This window comes from Oncorhynchus nerka, linkage group LG28, assembly GCF_034236695.1.
Source record: "Oncorhynchus nerka isolate Pitt River linkage group LG28, Oner_Uvic_2.0, whole genome shotgun sequence".
Taxonomy (NCBI): domain Eukaryota; kingdom Metazoa; phylum Chordata; class Actinopteri; order Salmoniformes; family Salmonidae; genus Oncorhynchus; species Oncorhynchus nerka.
This window is the reverse complement of record NC_088423.1, coordinates 53,651,159-53,675,603: the sequence shown is the minus strand read 5'-3', so window position 1 is coordinate 53,675,603 and position 24,445 is coordinate 53,651,159. Positions and strand designations below refer to the sequence as shown.

The 24,445-nt window shown below is 41.1% G+C and overlaps 1 non-coding gene and 1 pseudogene across 1 annotated transcript; one reads left to right on the top strand and one right to left on the bottom strand.

Annotated features, from left to right (window-relative positions):
• The first annotated feature begins 18,834 nt into the window (after positions 1-18,834).
• On the top strand, positions 18,835-23,675 carry LOC115112789 (equistatin-like; annotated as a pseudogene).
• On the bottom strand, positions 23,635-23,707 carry trnav-cac (transfer RNA valine (anticodon CAC)). The gene has a single exon. It is a non-coding gene; the product is annotated as a tRNA-Val (tRNA).
• Between the last annotated feature and the right edge of the window lie 738 nt (positions 23,708-24,445).

Sequence of the window (24,445 nt, the reverse complement as noted above, 5' to 3'; positions counted from 1 at the left end):
AGCGAAATGCTTGTGCTTCTAGTTCCGACAATGCAGTAATAACCAACAAGTAATCTAACTAACATTTCCAAAACTACTGTCTTATACACACAAGTGTAAGGGGATAAAGAATATGTACATAAAGATATATGAATGAGTGATGGTACAGAGCGGCATAGGCAAGATACAGTAGATGGTATTGAGTACAGTATATACATATGAGATGAGTATGTAAACAAAGTGGCATAGTTAAAGTGGCTAGTGATACATGTCTTACATAAAGATGCAATAGATGATATAGAGTACAGTATATACGTATACATATGAGATTAATAATGTAGGGTATATAAACATTATATTAGGTAGCATTGTTTAAAGTGGCTAGTGATATATTTGACATCATTTCCCATCAATTCCCATACCTTAAGGGAACATTTTGACATTTGCTGTATGGTTAGTGAGAAAGTCCATATTGCAAATGTACGGTCCCTTACTAGACGTCCGAAAACGTTTGTAAAATTCGCGGATGGCGTCGGGCCGAGCGGCAGGGCCGGACCTACCGGGAAGTCATCAAATGAACTTTGTCGGACATTCGGTTTCCGTTTGATAAAATAATCACATTTTGGTCATTTTTCCGCTGTCCCGGAAAATCCCACAAGAGGGCATAAGCAATCATATTGCAATTGGACAAAACATCACGAATCACGACAGGGCCTTATCTCCAAAACGGAAAATATTTTGAAGCCGAAACTTGGTGAGCGTAGGTTTGGCATAATGGGCAGTTGGCCCCGAACAAGATGGAGTCTAGGCCTCAAGTTATGGCCATTTCTCTGGGATTAAAGGTCCAAAATGAAAATAGAGAAATTATTTTTCCACTTCACGTCAAAGTCAAGGAGCCTCCGGTGTCAATAAAAAAAGAACCAGCCATTTATCTATCGTCATTTAAGAGAAATCGTACAGTGACAGATTGGTGATGTTCAAAGATAGGTGTTTTTTTTTCAACAGTTACAGATCCAGTTGCACGGGTTAAAAAGGTCAGATCTGTCCAAAACTTCACATGTGTGATTAGGCAACCCCCATGAAATGTAAATCAGTCATTTTTCCCATAAAATTTCAAAGGAAAACTAAATCACACACACACACAACTTGGAAGGAGGGACGTATTGGGGTGCGTAGAGACAGACAGTGGCTGCAATAGTTAGCTTTGTTCGAGCTAAAAAAGAACCGTCAGACCTAGAGTTCCGAAACTTTAGAAACCTGTTCTAGACCTCCGGTCGATAGTGCGTGGTGAGTTACGTGGCTCTAGAAGGTTCTCGGACCGAGAAACAGCCTCGTACATTTGCAATGACTTCAATTCATTTTGACCATTACGAAAATGACGACATTTAGAAATGTCCCAGAGTCGTAAGACTAGGTGCATTGCGACCGTCTCGGCCCATAGAGACGGAACCCAACGTTTCTGTCCGATAGCTCATTCAAGGACCCCGTAGCAAGTCATGGAAAAAAGTGGATTTTCAGCACCAATTAGGGTTTTGCTCGGACACCAAATGACCGATCGAGCCAAAACTTGGGATTCGGGGTCGCCTCAGCTAGGCCTACACATAACATAATGAAATGGACCCGCAGCTAGAACGTAACTACGTGTTTTATGGGTTTTTTATGGTTTGAACCAAAGGCGTTGTGAATTTTGGGCCAGCTCTGAAGTATGTGATAGTTGGCTACTAAACGAGTTGGAAAACGTGGGTTTGGTGTCAGTTTGTATCAGTTTGGTGTCAGAATGATATCTAATTGACTGATGGACGGTGACTTGCTGGTGACTCTTGTCCATTTGCAATATGTTTAAACAGTGAGGTACCATCACCAAAGTGACATTATGAAATCAACCCTAACGAGCGATTGAGATGAACCAGAATCACTGCCCGGCCATCCTGTGTTCATCAGGCCAGTCAATTTAGCATTTCAGCAGGATTTTTGAGCACGACAAATTCGTGATGGTAAATGCCCATTGAACCATATTGCAAATGCACAGTGACTTTGCAAAAGTGAGAAAACATAAACAAATGGACATGATGAAATCAACACAACGAGCGATGGAGAAGACCCACTATCAATGCCCGGCCATCCTGTGTTCGTCAAGCCAGTCAATTTTGCATTTCTGCAGGATTTTTGAGCATGTCAAATTTCTTATGGTAAATGCCCATTGAACCATATTGCAAATGCACGTGCACTTGCAATATGATTCAACAGTGAAAAAACATCACCAAATGGACATGATGAAGTCAACACAACAAGCGATGGAAAGGAGCAACTATCACTGCCCGGCCATCCCGAGTTCATCAGGCCAGTCAATTTTGCATTTCTGCAGGATTTTTGACCATGTCAAATTTCTTATGGTAAATTACATTTACATTTAAGTCATTTAGCAGACGCTCTTATCCAGAGCGACTTACAAATTGGTGCTTTCACCTTATGACATCCAGTGGAACAGCCACTTTACAATAGTGCATCTAGGTCTTTTAAGGGGGGTGAGAAGGATTACTTTATCCTATCCTAGGTATTCCTTAAAGAGGTGGGGTTTCAGGTGTCTCCGGAAGGTGGTGATTGACTCCGCTGTCCTGGCGTCGTGAGGGGAGTTTGTTCCACCATTGGGGGCCAGAGCAGCGAACAGTTTTGACTGGGCTGAGCGGGAACTGTACTTCCTCAGTGGTAGGGAGGCGAGCAGGCCAGAGGTGGATGAACGCAGTGCCCTTGTTTGGGTGTAGGGCCTGATCAGAGCCTGGAGGTACTGAGGTGCCGTTCCCCTCACAGCTCCGTAGGCAAGCACCATGGTCTTGTAGCGGATGCGAGCTTCAACTGGAAGCCAGTGGAGAGAGCGGAGGAGCGGGGTGACGTGAGAGAACTTGGGAAGGTTGAACACCAGACGGGCTGCGGCGTTCTGGATGAGTTGTAGGGGTTTAATGGCACAGGCAGGGAGCCCAGCCAACAGCGAGTTGCAGTAATCCAGACGGGAGATGACAAGTGCCTGGATTAGGACCTGCGCCGCTTCCTGTGTGAGGCAGGGTCGTACTCTGCGGATGTTGTAGAGCATGAACCTACAGGAACGGGCCACCGCCTTGATGTTATTTGAGAACGACAGGGTGTTGTCCAGGATCACATTGAACCATATTGCAAATGCACGTGCACTTGCAATATGATTCAACAGTGAAAAAACATCACCAAATGGACATGATGAAGTCAACACAACGAGTGATGGCAAGGAGCAACTATCACTGCCAGGCCAACCTGTGTTCATCAGGCCAGTCAATTTTGCATTTCTGTAGGATTTTTGAGCATGTCAAATTTCTTATGGCATTTGGCCCCCAAAAAAGTGACTTTTGACTTTTGACTTTTGACTTCCTATGAAATCATATTGCAAATGGACAAATCATATTCCTTATGCACAAGGACAAAAAAAAATTATGATAATAAAATTTTACAAAAGCATATTCATACAGTTCTTAAACATGATTCATTTACATAAAATCGAGGGTGATAAGTTTTTTTTTAAAGTTCACATTTTCGACTTTTGACTTCCTATGAAATCATATTGTAAATGGACAAAACATATGCCTTATGCACAAGTAAAAATTAAATAATAATAATTATGATAATAAAATATGACTAAAGTATATTCATACAGTTCTTACACATGTGTAATTGACAAAAAAAATCGAAAGAATTTCGAAAAACGTTCCAGAAAGCACTTTTTTAAGGGGTGGGTGAGAAGTTTTTGACAAAAAAATCATTTTTTTCTAAATTTTGCTTTTGGATGTTGACTTGTGTTACATTTCCAATATGAAAAACCAAGGTGGAGCGCACTCGCCACCTGTTGGATTTTTAAAGTGTTACAACTGGCAATTGCCATATGGCATTTGCCATACACTTTGCATGAATCAACGCCGAATTAGGTGGTATTGGACATCGTGTATATGGTTTGTCCGATGCCAATGACTTCCCATTCATTTTTGTCCAATTCAGGGGGGTATTCCCTTACTGTACTGAGGGAGATGCCTCTCGCTATACACATAAATGAAGAAATGTATTTACTTTGTTGGTTTTACATGCTGAACAATGTATCTGAACTGTCCATTTCTGGGGACTGGGGAATGGATTTTACTGTTTTACCTCCACACGGGTGTTCATAAAGGCAGTCAAATGGTAATTAGGCTATCCAAGCTATGATGCTGCTGATGGTCATTAGTAGCCTACTACACTTGCTAACTGCCTGGTACCCAGCTCTTTATTGCCCTGTAATCACTATCAATGTAATTGCAAATAAACTATTGGTCACAAATGTGCTTAGCAGAGGATATTGCGGGTGTAGTGAAATGCTTGTGCTTCTAGCTCCGACAGCGCATTAATATTGAACATATCCACAACGTCTGTGTACACACACTCAGTACGCATGAATTAACTATATACTATATACATATGGAAGACCGACGTCAGAACAGACTAGGATACAGACTAGGATACACTGTGTGTGCAGATGCACTCCCACTTGCCTGCTGCCATTCCTGAGCAAACTTTGTACTGTACGCATGCAGCGACCCAAGAAAACGACTCCGAAAAAGAGGGAAACGTAGCGGTCTTCTGGTCAGACTCCGGACAAGGGCACATCGCGCACCACTCCCCAGCATTCTTCTTGCCAATGTCCAGTCTCTTGACAACAAGGTTGATGAAATCCGAGCAAGGGTAGCATTCCAGAGGGACATCAGAGACTGCAATGTTCTCTGCTTCACGGAAACATGGCTTACTGGGAAGACGCTATCCGATGCGGTGCAGCCAAAGGGTTTCTCCACGCATCGCGCCGACAGAAACAAACATCTTTCTGGTAAGAAGAGCGGCGGGGGCGTATGCCTCATGACTAACGAGACATGGTGTGATGAAGGAAACATACAGGAACTCAAATCCTTCTGTTCACCTGATTTAGAATTCCTCACAATCAAATGTAGACCGCATTATCTTCCAAGAGAATTATCTTCGATTATAATCACAGCCGTATATATCCCCCCCCCCCCCCCAAGCAGACACATCGATGGCTCTGAACGAACTTTATTTAACTCTTTGCAAACTGGAAACCATTTATCCGGAGGCTGCATTCATTGTAGCTGGGGATTTTAACAAAGCTAATCTGAAAACAAGACTCCCTAAATTTTATCAGCATATCGATTGCGCAACCAGGGGTGGTAAAACCTTGGATCATTGTTACTCTAACTTCCGCGACGCATATAAGGCCCTGCCCCGCCCCCCCTTTCGGAAAAGCTGACCACGACTCCATTTTGTTGATCCCTGCCTACAGGCAGAAACTTAAACAAGAGGCTCCCACGCTGAGGTCTGTCCAACGCTGGTCAGACCAAGCTGACTCCACACTCCAAGACTGCTTCCATCACGTGGACTGGGACATGTTTCGTATTGCGTCAGATGAAAATATTGACGAATACGCTGATTCGGTGTGCGAGTTCATTAGAACGTGCGTCGAAGATGCCGTTCCCATAGCAATGATAAAAACATTCCCAAACCAGAAACCGTGGATTGATGGCAGCATTCGCGTGAAACTGAAAGCGCGAACCACTGCTTTTAATCAGGGCAAGGTGTCTGGTAACATGTCCGAATATAAACAATGCAGCTATTCCCTCCGCAAGGCTATTAAACAAGCTAAGCGTCAGTACAGGGACAAAGTGGAATCTCAATTCAATGGCTCAGACACAAGAGGCATGTGGCAGGGTCTACAGTCAATCACGGACTACAAGAAGAAACCCAGCCCAGTCACGGACCAGGATGTCTTGCTCCCAGGCAGACTAAATAACTTTTTTGCCCGCTTTGAGGACAATACAGTGCCACTGACACGGCCTGCAACGAAAACATGCAGTCTCTCCTTCACTGCAGCCGAGGTGAGTAAGACATTTAAACGTGTTAACCCTCGCAAGGCTGCAGGCCCAGACGGCATCCCCAGCCGCGCCCTCAGAGCATGCGCAGACCAGCTGGCCGGTGTGTTTACGGACATATTCAATCAATCCCTATACCAGTCTGCTGTTCCCACATGCTTCAAGAGGGCCACCATTGTTCCTGTTCCCAAGAAAGCTAAGGTAACTGAGCTAAACGACTACCGCCCGTAGCACTCACTTCCGTCATCATGAAGTGCTTTGAGAGACTAGTCAAGGACCATATCACCTCCACCCTACCTGACACCCTAGACCCACTCCAATTTGCTTACCGCCCAAATAGGTCCACAGACGATGCAATCTCAACCACACTGCACACTGCCCTAACCCACCTGGACAAGAGGAATACCTACGTGAGAATGCTGTTCATCGACTACAGCTCGGCATTCAACACCATAGTACCCTCCAAGCTCGTCATCAAGCTCGAGACCCTGGGTCTCGACCCCGCCCTGTGCAACTGGGTACTGGACTTCCTGACGGGCCGCCCCCAGGTGGTGAGGGTAGGCAACAACATCTCCTCCCCGCTGATCCTCAACACGGGGCCCCACAAGGGTGCGTTCTGAGCCCTCTCCTGTACTCCCTGTTCACCCACGACTGCGTGGCCACGCACGCCTCCAACTCAATCATCAAGTTTGCGGACGACACAACAGTGGTAGGCTTGATTACCAACAACGACGAGACGGCCTACAGGGAGGAGGTGAGGGCCCTCGGAGTGTGGTGTCAGGAAAATAACCTCACACTCAACGTCAACAAAACTAAGGAGATGATTGTGGACTTCAGGAAACAGTAGAGGGAACACCCCCCTATCCACATCGATGGAACAGTAGTGGAGAGGGTAGCAAGTTTAAGTTCCTCGGCATACACATCACAGACAAACTGAATTGGTCCACTCACACTGACAGCGTCGTGAAGAAGGCGCAGCAGCGCCTCTTCAACCTCAGGAGGCTGAAGAAATTCGGCTTGTCACCAAAAGCACTCACAAACTTCTACAGATGCACAATCGAGAGCATCCTGGCGGGCTGTATCACCGCCTGGTACGGCAACTGCTCCGCCCTCAACCGTAAGGCTCTCCAGAGGGTAGTGAGGTCTGCACAACGCATCACCGGGGGCAAACTACCTGCCCTCCAGGACACCTACACCACCCGATGTTACAGGAAGGCCATAAAGATCATCAAGGACATCAACCACCCGAACCACTGCCTGTTCACCCCGCTATCATCCAGAAGGCGAGGTCAGTACAGGTGCATCAAAGCTGGGACTGAGAGACTGAAAAACAGCTTCTATCTCAAGGCTATCAGACTGTTAAACAGCCACCATTGAGTGGCTGCTGCCAACACACTGTCATTGACACTGACCCAACTCCAGACACTTTAATAATGGGAATTGATGGGAAATTATGTAAATATATCACTAGCCACTTTAAACAATGCTACCTTATATAATGTTACTTACCCTACATTATTCATCTCATATGCATACGTATATACTGTACTCTACATCATCGACTGCATCCTTATGTAATACATGTATCACTAGCCACTTTAACTATGCCACTTTGTTTACTTTGTCTACATACTCATCTCATATGTATATACTGTACTCGATACCATCTACTGTATGCTGCTCTGTACCATCACTCACTCATATATCCTTATGTACATATTCTTTATCCCCTTACACTGTGTATAAGACAGTAGTTTTAGAATTGTTAGTTAGATTACTTGTTGGTTATCACTGCATTGTCGGAACTAGAAGCACAAGCATTTCGCTACACTCGCATTAACATCTGCTAACCATGTGTATGTGACAAATAAAATTTGATTTGATTTGATTTACTGGTGGTGCCCCGATCTCGCAGCTGAATCAACTTTAGGAGACGGTCCTGGTGCTTGTTGGACTTTGCAATTCAACTGATCACTGTTCGTAACATTCTGGGAGTATATGCAAATTGCCATCATACAAACTGAGGCATGAGACTTGGTGAAAATTAATATTTGTGTCATTCTCAACTTTTGGCGAAAACTGTACATATGAGATGAGTAATGAAAAAAAAGTGACTGGTTTTCAATTCTGGTGGCCAATGATTCCTATTATATGCCTGTAGGCAGCAGCCTCCATGCTCGTGATGGCTGTTCAACAGTCTGATGGCCTTGAGTGAGAGAAGCTGTTTTCAGTCTCTCTGTCCCAGCTTTGATGCCCCTGTACTGACCTTGCCTTTTGGATGATAGCGGGGTGAACAGGCAGTGGCTCGGGTGGTTGTCCTTGATTTTTTTTGCCTTCCTGTGACATTGGGTGCTGTAGGTGTCCTGGAGGGAGCTAGTTTGCCCTCTGTAATGCATTGGGCAGACCGCACCACCATCTGGAGAGTGTTGCAGGAGGTGTAGTTGCCGTGCCAGGCGGTGATACAGCCCGACAGGATGCTATCAACCCCCACCCGGGGGTGGCCCGCCTGGTGCGGCAACTACGCCGCCCGTGTAAGCACCGTGCTGGGATCAGAGCCTCGAGCTTAATGATGAGCTTGGAGGGTACTATGGTGTTGAATGTTGAGCTAGAGTCAATAAACAGCATTCTTACATTCAGTTGCAACTCCTTTAAAAGTTGTGGCACACCTTTCGTGCTACCGCAGAGTTCTGTGGCACGTCATTTAATTCTCAGGCATTTTTTCTGTTACCGCTAGTTTGACCGCCAGAGGGCACAATTGAGAAGCATTTGATAGAATTCCGTATTGGCATTACCAGAGAATTTTTTTTTTTTTTGTAACAACATAGTATTTGGGATTTATTTTAAGAAATTTCCCTTTAATAATTTGATTAATATTATGGTCTTTCTATTCAGAGTTTCCGTTAGGATGGAATGGAAAATATGGCGCTGTACAACGTGACGGTCGGGAGTAGGCTACAGAATTGGATGATTCTAAATTGTTTGCCTTAGATAGACAACTTTGATCCAATATTTCTGTAAATCAGTGATAAGTATTTCTAAAGTAAATTATCAGAACATTAACCATGTGTTTTCACTTGTTCTGTAGTTTCGACCCAGTGTTTCGTCTGACAAACAAAGAACTTTGCGTCCTGCAGGCCCAGGCATGGATTATGGCTGGCAAGCCATTCAATAAAGTAATCTTTTCTTAACCCACTGTTCCTAGGCCGTCAATGAAAATAAGAATTTGTTCTTACATGACTTGACTAGTTAAATAAAGGTTAAAAAAAATATATCAAATTTTGGGCAGCCTCGATACAACATTTTGAACAGAAATACAATGATTCCATCTAGTGGCCAAATTTTAGTTCTGCGCGGTCTTCTTAATCTAACACTTCATGAGAGCCCATGAGTACATGTTGACAACATTTACATAATTTATGCAATTGCATGAGAAAACAGAGTGATGGCTTCTGATAAAAAGAGGAGGATCCCATCAGCTTTCTATAGGCTAGATCTACTATATTTACAGTACTTGACAGATGTTTGAAAACACCTACTCATTCCAGGGTTTTATAATATTTTCTACATTGTAGAAGAATGGTGAATACATCAAAACTATGAAACAACACATATGGAATCATGTAGCAACCAAACATATTAAACAAAACAAAATATATTAAGATTCTTCAAAGTAGCCACCCTTTGCCTTGAGGACAGCTTGGCATTCTCTCAACCAGATTCATGAGGTAGTCACCTGGAATGCAAGTTCTTGTGACAAGGTAGGGGTGGTATACAGAAGATAGCCCTGTTTATTAAAAGTCCAAGTCCATATTGTGGCAAGAACAGCTCAAATAAGCAAAGAGAAACAACAGTCCATTACTTTAAGACATGAAGGTCAGTCAATGCGAAACATTTAAAGAACTTTGAAGGTTTTTTCAAGCATATTCTCAAAAACCAAGTGCTATGATAAAACTGGCTCTCATGAGGATCACGACAGGAAAGGAAGACCGATAGTTACCTCTGCTGCAGAGGATAAGTTCATTAGAGTTACCAGCCTCAGAAATTGCAGCCCAAATAAATGCTTCACGGAGTTCAAGTAACATACCCATCTTAACATCAACTGTTCAATGGAGTCTGCGTGAATCAGGCCTTCATTCTTTAAAATTCTGTAGAGATAACACTAATAAAGTACAATAAGAAGAAGAAGAGACTTGCATGGGCCAAGAAACACGAGAAATGGACATTAGACTATTGGAAATCTGTCCTTTGGTCTGATGTATCCAAATGTGAGGTTTTTGGTTCCAACCGACGAGTCTTTGTGAGACGCAGAGTAGGTGAACGGATGATCTCCGCATGGGGTGTTCCCACCATGAAGCATGGAGGAGGAGGTGATGTGATGGTGCTTTGTTTGTTTAGAATTCAAGGCACACTTAACCAGCATGGCTACCACAGCATTCTGCAGCGATACGCCATCCCCTCTGGTTTGCGCTTAGTGGGACTATCATTTGTTTTTCAAAAGAACAATGACCCAACACACCTCCAGGCTGTGTAAGGGCTATTTGACCAAGAAGGAGAGTGATGCATCAGATTACCTAGCCTCCACAATCACCCAATTTACATGGTTTGGGATGAGTTGAACCGCAGAGCTAAGAAAAGCAGCCAACAAGTGCCCAGCATATGTGTGCGCTCCTTCAAGACTGCTGAAAAAGCATTCCAGGTGAAGCTGGTTGAGAGAATGCCAAGAGTGTGCAAAGCTGTCATCAAGATAATGGGTGGCTTTTTTGAATTATCTCAAATATAAAATATATTTTGAGTTGTTAAACACTGTTTACTACATGATTTCATAGGTGATATTTCATAGTTTTGATGTGTTCTGTTATTCTACAATGTAGGAAATTGTATAAATGCAGAAAAACCCTTGAATGAGTAGCTGTGTCCAAACTTTTGACTGGTACTGTATTTCTCAACTATCCTAATATTAAGCACAATACTTATATTTACAACAGGTTTATAGCCTACCTGGCTGGCATGAAAATGAACCACTTTAAAATCGTCCTCCATTCTCTATTTAAGTGTAAAGATGAAATGTATTTTTTCCCATGCCCGTTTCGAGTCAGGTGCATAAACACTTTATGACAAATCAAGAATAGTCTGATGGGTGACAATATTAGCCCATCACTTGTGAATTATGCCCAGTGTAATGCAAGAAACAATGCATAACTTTTACAAATCATAGTGCTATACTTCATGTAGCCTAGCCCATAGGCCTGTATGTTTTGATAAGATTTGTGTAGCCTGGCGAAAGTCAACCCAGCACAGGACAAAAATTGATTTGGGGTTGATTATACATTTAAAATACGATAATGTAGAAGGGAAATCACCACAAGAGGAAGTCACCATGAAGTAATATTCGGTCCAAATCACAATCAAGTGAAATAAATCCATTAGTAAAGTGCATAAAAACAATCTGGGCAGTGGCTCATCTTTAAACAAACTGTCCACGTGATACCCTAACCCCACACGGAACAGTAGATTGTCACCCATACAGCAGTTTTAAATAATGAAATGATTAACTCCACAACATGTCTCTGAGAGCAATGGTATTCAGCTAGCAAGAAGCTAACATCCCCATGTCAATCCAAAGTAGCTCTCCAGTGTTATTGCTTGCTCTTTCTCTTACACGCTGCGCATGCACCATCCCACAACTGAATCTCTCAATGCCATACAGTAGAATGTAGAATGAATACAACTGTGCCATTTAACCAGCTGGCTACATTTGTATTACAACTAAAGTGGCCAAATACCTCTTTACAATGGGTGTAGAGCCTAACTGGCATGCACATGCAGCACATGAGATTCAGTTTTGGGGAAGATATGTTTCACAATAAATATATAACTTTATAACAAAAGCATTACATGCATAATTGTACTATGGGGTTGGCTGAGTCCTACTGGGTGGACTGAGTCCTAGTGCGTGGGCTGAGAACTACTGAGTGGGATGAGTCCTACTGCGTGGGCTGACTACTACTACGTGGGCTGTGTCCTAGCATGTGTGCTGAGTTCTACTGCGTGGGCTTTGTCCTACAGCAGGCCGGCAGCCTGGGAGAACGGGACACTACACTATCGTTCATCACACCTTGTAACACTTTTGCAGTAAATTCTCATAACCCAAGGAGTTCTCTGCAGCTACAACATCTATTTTCTGTGATTTATGTTCCATTTCTGAAACACATGTTATTCTTTTGACTCTCTATTGGCCTCGTCATACTCACAGGGAGCCTCTCACCTGGACTCATCTTCCTCTACTACTCTCTTCACTGCCTATGAAGATACAATCATAGAAAATGGCTCAAGTAAAAGTGAGTCACCCAGTGAAGTATGACTTGAGTAAAGGTCTGAAAGTTTCAACAAATATACTGAAGTATTAAAATTAATACATGTAATTGATCAAATATACTTAAGTATCAAAAGTAAAATAATATATAATTTCAAATTCCTTATATAAAAAAAAACAGACGGCACCATTTTCGTGTTTTTGTTGTTGTTGTTGATATGATTACGGATAGCCAGTGTCACAGCAACTCTCAGACATAATTTGCAAAGGAAGCATTTGTGTTTAGTGAGTCTGCCAGATCAAAGGCAGTAGGGTTGACCAAGGACGTTCTCTTGATAAGTGCGTGAAGTAACGAGTACTTTTGGGTGTCAGGGGAAATGTGTAGAGTAAAAAGTACAATATAATGTAGTTCAGTGAAAGTTGTCAAACATATAAATAGTAAAGTAAAGATACCCCAAAAAAACTACTTTAGTAGTACTTTCAAATATTTTTACTTTAGTACTTTACACCACTGGCTAATGGCCGACATCGGCAACTCTCGTTGGGTTAATGATGTACCTCACACTTACTCCCAAAATGTTAATAAAAACATTAGTGGATGTTGATCTGTCCTCTACACACACGTATGTATTAATATTTCGTTTCATAACGAGTTGTCCCTTGACCAGCCATTATCAACTGACACTGGAGAGAGGTTTGTCTTGCTCAAGGGCACATGGACAGATATTTTAACTTGTCATCTCAGGGATTAAAACTAGGAACCTTTTGTGTTACTGGCCAAATTCTCTAATCATCTAGTTCCAGAAATGTATATTGGTGTCTAGATGCTGGACTGCGGTATTCTGATATGAATGGTTTGATCATTCAACTGGCTGTATGATTGGATTGTCTACCAACTATCAGAAAATAACACTGATACAATTTACCCCCACTTTCAGTCTTGGTTTCATCAGCTGTTTTCAAATGACAGAAAGTGAATTTTGACTGCACAGGACTTTTAAACAAGTAGCAGAATTTCAAAATTTAGCCAGGAAGTACCTAGGTTACATCTGAAATGGAACCCTATTCCGTATAAACTACTTCTGACCAGGGCACATATGGGACGCAACAGAAGATTACGGCATGCATGTGCTGCAATGTTATGTCCATGTTACTTGTGTCCAGATGCTACGATACGACCCATGACCCCCTGTGAGCGTGCTAGATATGCTGCGACACGTGGCCCAATTGGAGCCTACATCCCCACCTGCGACGCCGCTGGACGATACACCCCTAAGCAATGTTCGGGCTCTACAGGTTAACAAGGACGCACATACACATTTAATTCTCCAATTCAGTTGAATGTTACACATACAATATTTACACATTTTACTGTAACATGTCTATTTCTGGTAGGTTACTGTTGGTGTGTGACCACTACTGGACAGAAGATCCAGGGTACGGACACTCCACCAGGCACTGCTATCAACTGCTAGCAACTGTTCCAAGGTGTGTGTGTGTGTGTGTACATACTCATTCACTAAATGTTATTTCTTTGCAGCTGATTCTGGATGTTAATGTTTTTTGTCTAATTGTAGATGAAGGGCGTTGGAATGGAGAAGTTGAAAAGACGGACAGTTGTCTTTACTGTACTACAGGAACTGATTCACATCCCATTTAAATACATGAAGAAATCCAGAGATTAAACTGTTGATTTACTTACCTTATTGCTGGTGTGATATGCTGAACAATATATCTGAACCAGTCCATTTCTGGGAAATGGAGGAAGGAGTAGGACTGTATTACCGGCAGTTACAAGAATTGAAGGTAGTCAAATTCCACGTGACCATTTAGTAATTAGGCTTCTCCAAGCTCTGATGCTGGTGATGGTCATTAGTAGTCTACCGCACTTGCTAACTGCCTGGTACTCAGCACTCTATTGTCCCTCTAATCACTCTGTCATCAATGTAATTTGAAAATCAAAATCGCTTAATGAGCTCTATAACCTATGCAATTGCGTGAGAACAGCCTGATGGCTTGACTTTAAAAGAGGATCCCATCAGCTTCTACAGGCTCCAGGCAAAGTTTGAACACACCGACTCATTCCAGGGTGTCAGTAAAAATATTTTCTGCAGTGTATAATAGTGATGACATCGAGTATGAAATAACACGTATGTCTTAAACAAACCAAAATATTTTGAGATTCTTCAAAGAAGCCACCCTTTGCACACTCTTGGCGTTCTGTCACGATGATTTTCAATCCCAATGATGACTAATCAATAGCTTTGACCAATCCGAGGTTTGTAAGACAATGGGTTTAATAATTAGGCAAAGACTCAGATTATGCAAAAGATTAACACATTTTATTCAGAGAACGTTCTGAAGTCCATTATACAAAGACATCAATTTTATACTGGCTCCTTACTTACTGTTGAATTGTTCTTGGTATTTTCTTAGGCACACATTTTGCTCTCCCCCAGTCCAACCTAGTTGGAGTTGTTTAACTTGTTGACGCACCCCATCCCGGTAGCGGGATAATTGTCATCAGCAACGCTGAATAGCATAGCGCCACAGTCAAATAATATTAATATTACTACAAAATATTCATGAAATCACAAGTGCAAAACACAGCTCAGCCTTTTGTTAATCCACCTGTCGTCACAGATTTTGAAATTATGCTTTACAGCGAAAGCAATCCAAGCTTTTGTGTATGTTTATCGATCGCATGACAAAGCATTATGAACATAGCATCAAAGTAGCTTGGTCACGAAATGCAATCAAATTAATCGCTTAACTTTGATCTTCGGATGTTTTCACTCACGAGACTCCCAGTTACACAACAAATGTTCCATAAAGATTATTTTTAGATCCAAAATACCTCTTGTTTGTTGCGTTATGTTCAGAAATCCACAGGAAAGAGCAGTCATGACAAATAGTTTCCAAAATGTCCCCAGAAACATGTCCAACGTTTTTTATAATCAATCATCAGGTTGTTTTTAAAATATATAATCAATAATATCAACCGCAAATGTCTTTCACCGTAGGAGAGGGAAAAGCAATACCTATCCAAATTCTGTTGCGTGAGCAAAACTCATGTGACCACTTGACGCGATGTTATCGTTCTGGCTCATTTTTGAAAATAGAAGCCTCTTCCTGTTTTGATTTTCCTCAGGGTTTCGCCTGCAATATCAGTTCTGTTATACTCAGACAATATTTTGACAGTTTTGGAAACTTTAGTGTTTTCTATCCAATAATAATATGCATATATTAGCAACTGAGACTGGGGAGCTGGCCGTTTACAATGGGCACCTTTTCATCCAAGCTACTCAATACTGCCCCTGCAGCCATAAATAAAGTGTTGCAATTCTAACTAAACAGCATTTCTTTATGCTTTCGTTAATCTTCTGAATATTCTTCCTTTTATATTTGAGCAAATTGCTCAAGGGCCACGGTTGATTCATCTGTGAAGACGACGTTATTGAATGGCTTGCCAATTTTGATCCATGCCTGGGCCTGCTGGACGGAAAGTTCTTTGTCAGACGAATCATTGGGTTGAAACTACAGAACAGTACAAATACAAGTGAACACACATGGTTAATGTTCTGGGAATTTACTTTGGGAATAAATATCACTGATTTACAGAAATATTGGAACAAAGTTGTCTAATGCAGGCAAACTATTTAGAATCCTCCAATCCTGTAGCCTACTCCTGACCATCACAATGTACAGCGCCATATTCTCCATTCCATCCTAACGGAAGCTCTGAATAGAAACACCATAATATTCATAAAATTTCTTCAACTCAATCCCATATACTAAGTTGTTACAAAAAAGTTTTAAATTATCTGTTGATGCCAATACGGAATACTATCAAATGCTTCTCAAACTAGCAGTAACAGAAAAAATGGCTGAGAATTAAATGACATGCCACAGAATTCTGTGGCAGCACGCAAGGTGTGCCGCAACTTTTAAAGGAATTACCACTGTATTTAAGAATGCTGTTTATTGACTGTAGCTCAGCATTTAACCTTTCTAGCGCTAGCGGAACCCCTCGACAACATTCCGCTGAAATGGCAGCACGTGAAATTCAAAAATATTTTTTTGAAATATGTAACTTTCACACATTAACAAGTCCAATACAGCAAATGAAAGATAAACATCTTGTTAATCTACCCATCGTGTCCGATTTAAAAAATGCTTAACAGCTAAAGCACAAAATATGTTTGTTAGATCACCGCCAAGTCGAAAAAACACAGCCATTTTTCCAGCCAAAGATAGGATTCACAAAAAGCAGAAATATAGATCAAATTAATCACTAACCTTTGATGATTTTCATCAGATGACACTCATAGGACATCATATTACACAATACATGTATGTTTTGTTCGATAATGTGCATATTTATATCCAAAAATCTCAGTTTACATTGGCGCCTTACGTGCAGTAGTTTTTTGATTCCAAAGTATCCGGTGATTGATCCACAATCACCCAATATAGATAGTTTGGGATGAGTTGAACCGCAGAGCTAAGAAAAGCAGCCAACAAGTGCCCAGCATATGTGTGCGCTCCTTCAAGAATGTTGGATAAGCATTCCAGGTGAAGATGGTTGAGAGAATGACAAGAGTGTACAAACCTGTCATCAAGGCAACGGGTGGCTACATTGAGGTATCTCAAAAATAAAAAATATTTTGATTTGTTAAATACTTTTTTGTTGGTTACTATATGATTTCATAGGAGCTATTTCATAGTTTTGATTTGTTCTTTTATTCTACAATGTAGAAAATAGTAAACTGCAGAAAAACCCTTGAATGAGTAGATGTGTCAACTTTTGACTGGTACTGTATTTCTCAACTTTCCTAATATTAAGCAGATTGCTTATATTTACAACAGGTGTACAGCCTACCTGGCTGTCATGAAAATTAACGAGTAAGTGTGATTCACGATTAATAGCGTCCTCCATTCGCTATTTAAGTGCATAGATTAAATTCATTTTTTACCCCTGCCTGTTTCAAGTCAGGTGCATGATAATTGTCCATTCTAAATCAAAACAAATTTCACATATTATTTAGTACATGTTAAGAAAAGATGAAATCAAGAATAGTCTGTTGGGTGACAATATTAGCCCATCACTTGTGAATGATGCCCAGTCGAAGGCAAGAAACAATGCAGACCTTTTTTTTGGCAACCTTTTCAAATTATAGTGCGACACCTCATGTAGCCTAGCCCATAGGCCTATATGTTTTGATAAGGTTTGTGTAGACTGGCGAAAGTCAACCCAGCACAGGACACAAAAATGATTTGGGGTTGTTCATACTGTCGAAGCTTACAGTTAAAATTGGATAATGTCGGAGGGAAATCACTGCAAGACGAAGTCACCATGAAGTTAAATTCAGTCCAAATCACAATCAAGTGAAATTAATCTGTATTAAAGTGCATAAAATCAATCTGAGTAGTGTCTCTGCTTTAAACACACTGCCCACGTGACACCCTAACCACACATGGAACAGTAGATCGTCACCCACACAGCAGCTTTAAATAATGTAATGATTAACTCCACAACATGTCTCTGAGAGCACTGGTATTCAGCTAGCAAGAAGCTAACATCCCCATGTCAATCCAAAGGAACGTTGGACCCACGATGGATTTCAGTAGCTCTCCAGTGTAATTGCTTACTCTTCCACAAAATCCCATAACTGCTTGCACACCTTATTCATGAATCTCTTAAAGGGACAGTGCCATCTAGTGGATATAAATGAAATAACATTTTTACAATGGGTGTAGAGCCTAACTGGCATGAACATGCAGCGCATGAGTTTCAAGTTTGGGGAAGATCATTTTCAAAATAAAAATATAATTTCATAACAAAAGCATTACATGAATAATCATACTATGAGGTTGGCTGAGTCCTACTGGGTGGACTGAATCCTAGTGCGAGGGCTGAGTCCTACAGCGTGGGCTTTGTCCTGCAGAAGGCCGGCAGCCTGGGAGAACGAGACACTATCGTTCACCACACCTTGTAACTCTTTTGCAGTAAAATGTCATAACCCAAGGAGTTTTCTGCAGCTACAACCACAACATCTATTTTCTGTGATTTATGTTATATTTCTGCAGTACAGTTGATAACCATGGCTATGAATGCTAAGAAACCAACCTTGCTGAAACACATCTTATTCCTGTCACTCTCTATTGGCCTCGTCATACTCACGGGAGCCTCTCAGGATCCCTCGAAACTGGACCCATCTTCCTCTATTACTCTCTTCCCTGCCTGTGAAGATTTCTTCAGAGAAAATGACTCAAGTAAAAGTGAAAGTCACCCAGTAAAATATTTCTTGAGAAAAGGTCTGAAAGTTTCAACAAATATCCGGAAGTATCAAAATTAAATTATATTTCAAATGAAATATAATCTTTGGGAATGTAGTTAAGTGAAAGTTGTCAAACATATAAATAGTAAGGACACCCCCAATAAAACAACTTTATTAGTACTTTCAATATTTTTACTTTAGTACTTTACACCACTGGCTAATGCCCGACATCTGGATCTCTCGTTGGGTTAATGAGGCAACTAGTCACAGCTGTGACAGGTCCTTTTAAAAGGAGAGGTGGAAGAGGTAGGCCATAACTCACAGACAACAGAGTGACACCCACTGAATCCCTTGGAAGAGTGAAGCACGTGAGCGTGTGTCATTATTTAATAGACTATCTGCATCTCAAATGACACCTTTGTTTTATGTTGCCCTGGTCAAATGTAGTACCTTTGCAGTAACTGGGTAGTCTCTGACTCGATCTAGGATGCTTCCCCTTCCCTATGGAGTGCACTGTGGGCCTTCGTCAAATGTGGTTCACTACATAATGTCACGCCTTATATCTGTTTTCTTTATATTTTGGTTAGGTCAGGGCGTGACTAGGGTGGGTACGCTAGTTTTTGTATTGTCTAGGGTTTATGTAGTTCTAGGTGATTTGTATGTCTATGGTGGCCTGATATGGTTCCAAATCAGATCCAGTTGTTTATCGTTGTCTCTGATTGGGGATCCTATTTAGGTATCCTTTTCCCTTTGGTGTTTGTGGGATATTGTCTATGTGTAGTTGCCTGTCAGCACTCGTTTTGTATAGCGTCACGTTTCAGTTCATTTTGTTAGTTTGTTCAGTGTTAATTCTTTTAAATAAATAAGAATGAATGCATACCACGCTGCGCCTTGTTCCAATCTTTATGACGAACGTGACAAAAGGAATGAGGAGCCATTTGGGAAGGATACTTTTTCCTGTGTGCCAGGCTCTTGAACCACATACAATAGATTGATGACACCCGTATTTTGGCGGAAGAATCGTAGCGCCGTGTTGCCAATACTCGGTTCTAGGGGTCCTCAGGACTGGGTTTAGAAATTATTGCTTAAGTTTTGTGCTTAACACAAGGTTTCCTTAACTGCTCCTCTCGTACCCACAGCCATTCCAGGTGTTTTAAAATGCTCAACTAATCTCTCCGTTCTCTCTCAGGAGACGATCACCATGGCGAGATTGACCATCATTTTGCTTTTCAGCATGGCTTTTGCTCTGGGAGGTAAGAGTGATGTACCTCACACTTACTCACCAACATTTTAATAAACATTAGTGGGTGTTGATCTGTGCTCCACACACACGTACGTATTAATGTTTTGTTTCATAACCAGTTGTCCCATGGACACCCTCAGAGGCCAGCCATTAGTGACATTTGAGAGAAGATCGTTTTGCTCAAGGCCACAGACAGATCAACTTGACATCTCAGGGATAAAAACTAGCAACCATTCAGTTACTGGCCCAACTCTAACTGCTAGGCTACCTGCCACTCTAGTTCCAGAGATGTATATTTGTGTCTAGATGCTGGCCTGAATGGTTTGATCATTCAACTGGATGTATGATTGGATTGTTTACCAACTATCAGGAAAGAACACTGATACCCCCACTTTCAGTCTTAGTTTCATCAGCTGTTATAAAAAAGACAGAATCTGAATTGACTGCACAGGGCTTTTAAACAAGTAGGAGAATTTCAATATTTAGCTAGCAAGTACCTAGGTTACATCTGAAATGGAACCCTATTCCGTATAAACTACTTCTGACCAGGTGGAGTTGGTTCCCATATGGGACGCAACCCAAGATTCCGGGCTCTTGGATGTCCAGTCATGTATATTCTGTCCATATATTGTCCTGAGATGTTATGTCCACATTACAATCCATGTTACCTGTGTCCAGATGCTACGATACAACCCAAGACTCCCTGTGAGCGTGCTAGAGATGCTGCGATAAATGGCCCAATTGGAGCTTACATCCCAACGTGTGACGCCGCTGGACAATACACCCCTAAGCAATGTTCGGGCTCTACAGGTTAACACTGTGGCACATACACACACAAAATTCGATGTGATAGGGTAATATGTGTATTGTTTATGCAACATGTCTATTTCTGGTAGGTTACTGTTGGTGAGTGACCAGTACTGGACAGAAGATTCCGGGCACTGAGACTCCTCCAGGCACTGCTCCAATCAAATGTCCATGCAGGTACACACTCGGTCACTACATGTTTAATCTTTACAGTTTGTTCTGAATGTTAATATTTGTTTGTCTCATTGTAGTGGTCCTCGCAGATCGAAGACGTTGAGAAGACTTTGCAAATACTTTGACAGTTGTCTTTACTGTACTGAGGGAGATGCCTCTCGCTATACACATAAATGAAGAAATGTATTTACTTTGTTGGTTTTACATGCTGAACAATGTATCTGAACTATCCATTTCTGGGGACTGGAGGAAGGGATTTTACTGTACTGTATTACCTCCACACAGGTGTTCATAAAGGCTGTCAAATGGTAATTAGGCTATCCAAGCTATGATGCTGCTGATGGTCATTAGTAGCCTACTACACTTGCTAACTGCCTGTTACCCAGCTCTTTATTGCCCTGTAATCACTATCCATGTAATTGCAAATAAACTATTGGTCACAAATGTGCTTAGCAGAGGATATTGCGGGTGTAGTGAAATGCTTGTGCTTCTAGCTCCGACAGCGCAGTAATATTGAACAAATCCACAACGTCTGTGTACACACACTCAGTACGCATTAATTAACTATATACTATATACATATGGAAGACCGACGTCAGAACAGACTAGGATACACTGTGTGCAGATGCACTCCCACCTGCCTGCTGCCATTCCTGAGCAAACTTTGTACTGGTGGTGCCCCGATCTCGCAGCTGAATCAACTTTAGGAGACGGTCCTGGTGCTTGATGGACTTTGCAATTCAACTGATCACTCTTCATAACATTCTGGGAGTATATGCAAATTGCCATCATACAAACTGAGGCATGAGACTTGGTGAAAATGTGCGTCATTCTCAACTTTTGGCGAAAGCTGTACATATGAGATGAGTAATGGAAAAAAAGTGACTGGTTTTCAATTCTGGTGGCCAATGATTCCTATTATATGCCTGTAGGCAGCAGCCTCCATGCTCGTGATGGCTGTTCAACAGTCTGATGGCCTTGAGTGAGAGAAGCTGTTTTCAGTCTCTCTGTTCCAGCTTTGATGCCCCTGTACTGACCTTGCCTTTTGGATGATAGCGGGGTGAACAGGCAGTGGCTCGGGTGGTTGTCCTTGATCTTTTTTGCCGGCCAGCTCCCCAGTCTGTTGCTAATATATGCATATTATTATTGGATAGAAAACACTAAAGTTTCCAAAACTGTCAAAATATTGTCTGAGTATAACAGAACTGATATTGCAGGCGAAACCCTGAGGAAAATCAAAACAGGAAGTGGCTTCTATTTTGAAAAATGAGCCAGAACGATAACAGCGCGTCAAGTGGTCACATGAGTTTTGCTCACGCAACAGAATTTGGATAGGTATTGCTTTTCCCTCTCCTACTGTGAAAGACATTTGCGGTTGATATTATTGATTATATATTTTAAAAACAACCTGATCATTGATTATAAAAAACGTTGGACATGTTTCTGGGGACATTTTGGAAACTATTTGTCATGACCGCTCTTTCCTGTGGATTTCTGAACATAACGCAACAAACGAGGTATTTTGAATCTAAAAATAATCTTTATGGAACATTTGTTGTGTAACTGAGGGTATCGTGACTGAAAACATCCGAAAATCAAAGTTAAGCGATTAATTTGATTGCTTTTCGTGACCAAGCTACTTTGATGCTATGTTCATAATGCTTTGTCATGCGATCGATAAACATACACAAAAGCTTGGATTGCTTTCGCTGTAAAGCATCATTTCAAAATCTGTGACGACAGGTGGATTAACAAAAGGCTGAGCTGTGTTTTGCACTTGTAATTTCAGGAATATTTTGTAGTAATATTAATATTATTTGACTGTGTCGCTATGCTATTCAGCGTTGCTGATGACAATTATCCCGCTACCGGGATGGGGTGCATCAACAAGTTAAAGTGACAGTGCAAACCACGACACTACAGAAACTGCTGCTTGAATTGTCATCAATGAGTAAACCAAATTTTACAGATATTCATTGCATAAATTCACATTTTCAAAGTCAGGCATTTATGACAAAAATATTTCTCTGTTGCAAATATAATAATTATTGCTTGTGTCAATGAGCGCTGTTTCCACCCAGCTTGAAACCGGGGACCTTTTGCCTGTTAAGCGAACATGATAACCACTACCCTACTAAAACAGCTGCTTGAATTGTCATCAAGGAGTAAACCAAATTTTACAGATATTCATTGCATAAAGTCAAATTTCGAAAATAAGGCATTTATGAAAGATATTTCTCTATTACAAATACGATAACTTTTGCATGTGTCAATTACCTTTGTTTCTGCCCAGTTTTGAACCAGGGACCTTTAGCATTTTAAGTGAACGTGCAAACCACAACACTACAGAAACTGCTGCTTGAATTGTCATCAAGGAGTAAACCATATATTACAGATATTCATTGCATAAAGTCAAATAAGGCATTTCTGAAAAATATTTCTCTATTACAAATACAATAACTTTTGCATGTGTCAATTACCATTGTTTCTGCCCAGTTTCGAACAAGGGACAGTTAGCATTTTAAGTGACAGTGCAAACCACGACACTACAGAAACTGCTGCTTGAATTGTCATCAATGAGTAAAACAAATTTGACAGATATTCATTGCATAAAGTCAAATTTCCCAAAAATGTGTCATTTATGAAAAATATTTCTCTATTACAAATATGAAAACTTTTGCATGTGTCAATTACCGTTGTTTCTGCCCAGTTTCGAACCAGGGACCTTTAGCATTTTAAGTGAACGTGCAAACCACAACACTAGAGAAACTGCTGCTTGTAATTTTCATCAAGGAGTAAACCATATATTACAGATATTCATTGCATAAAGTCACATTTCCAAAGTAAGGCATTTATGAAAAATAATTGTCTTTTACAAACACATGAATTATTCCATAAATAAATTATCACTGTTTCCGGCCAGTTTCGAACTGGGGACCTTTCACGTGTGAAGCAAATGTGATAACCACTACACTACAGAAACTGCTGCTGGAAAGATCAGCAAGGAGTAAACCAAATTTTACAGATATTCATTGCATGAATTCAAATTTTCAAAGTCAGGCATTTATGACAAAAATATTTCTCTGTTGCAATTTTTTCATGCTCAACCGTTTCCCATGTGTATCAACAATGGTCCACCACCCAAAGGACGTCCAGCCAACTTGACACAACACGGGCCGGCATCCTTGTGGAACGCTTAGGGCAGCTTGTAGAGTCCATGCCCAGACGAAATGAGGCTGTTCTGAGGGGATTGTGCACTCAGTGTATGTAGTCCTACATGTTTTTAAATAGTACACTATCACAAACCACAGTACAAAACCATATAAAGTGTGGGCCTGTAGTATCTGTAAATCAACTAAATGTTAAAAAAAAATATTTACATATGCAGATAATAAAGCATCATTGTTCATGTAAAATTCTAATATTAGCATTATAACTCTAGGAAGAGGAAATGGTCATAAAATCAAATAGAAGAAAAGATGGAAACAAATGTTTTTGAACTACAACTTATTTTATTTAAAAATGTCAAATTCAGTGCAAAGTATTGTAGTGCATTGGTGTCTAGATCCCTGAGTAAAGAGTAAACAGACCCCTGGATATCAAGCAAAGAAAAAGTAGAAATAGCTTTAAAAAGCAGTCAAAGGTTAAAATTTGGACAAGGTTGTTTATGTAAGAGAAACCACTCCACTGCCACTTGATCGATATGATGTGAAATGAATAG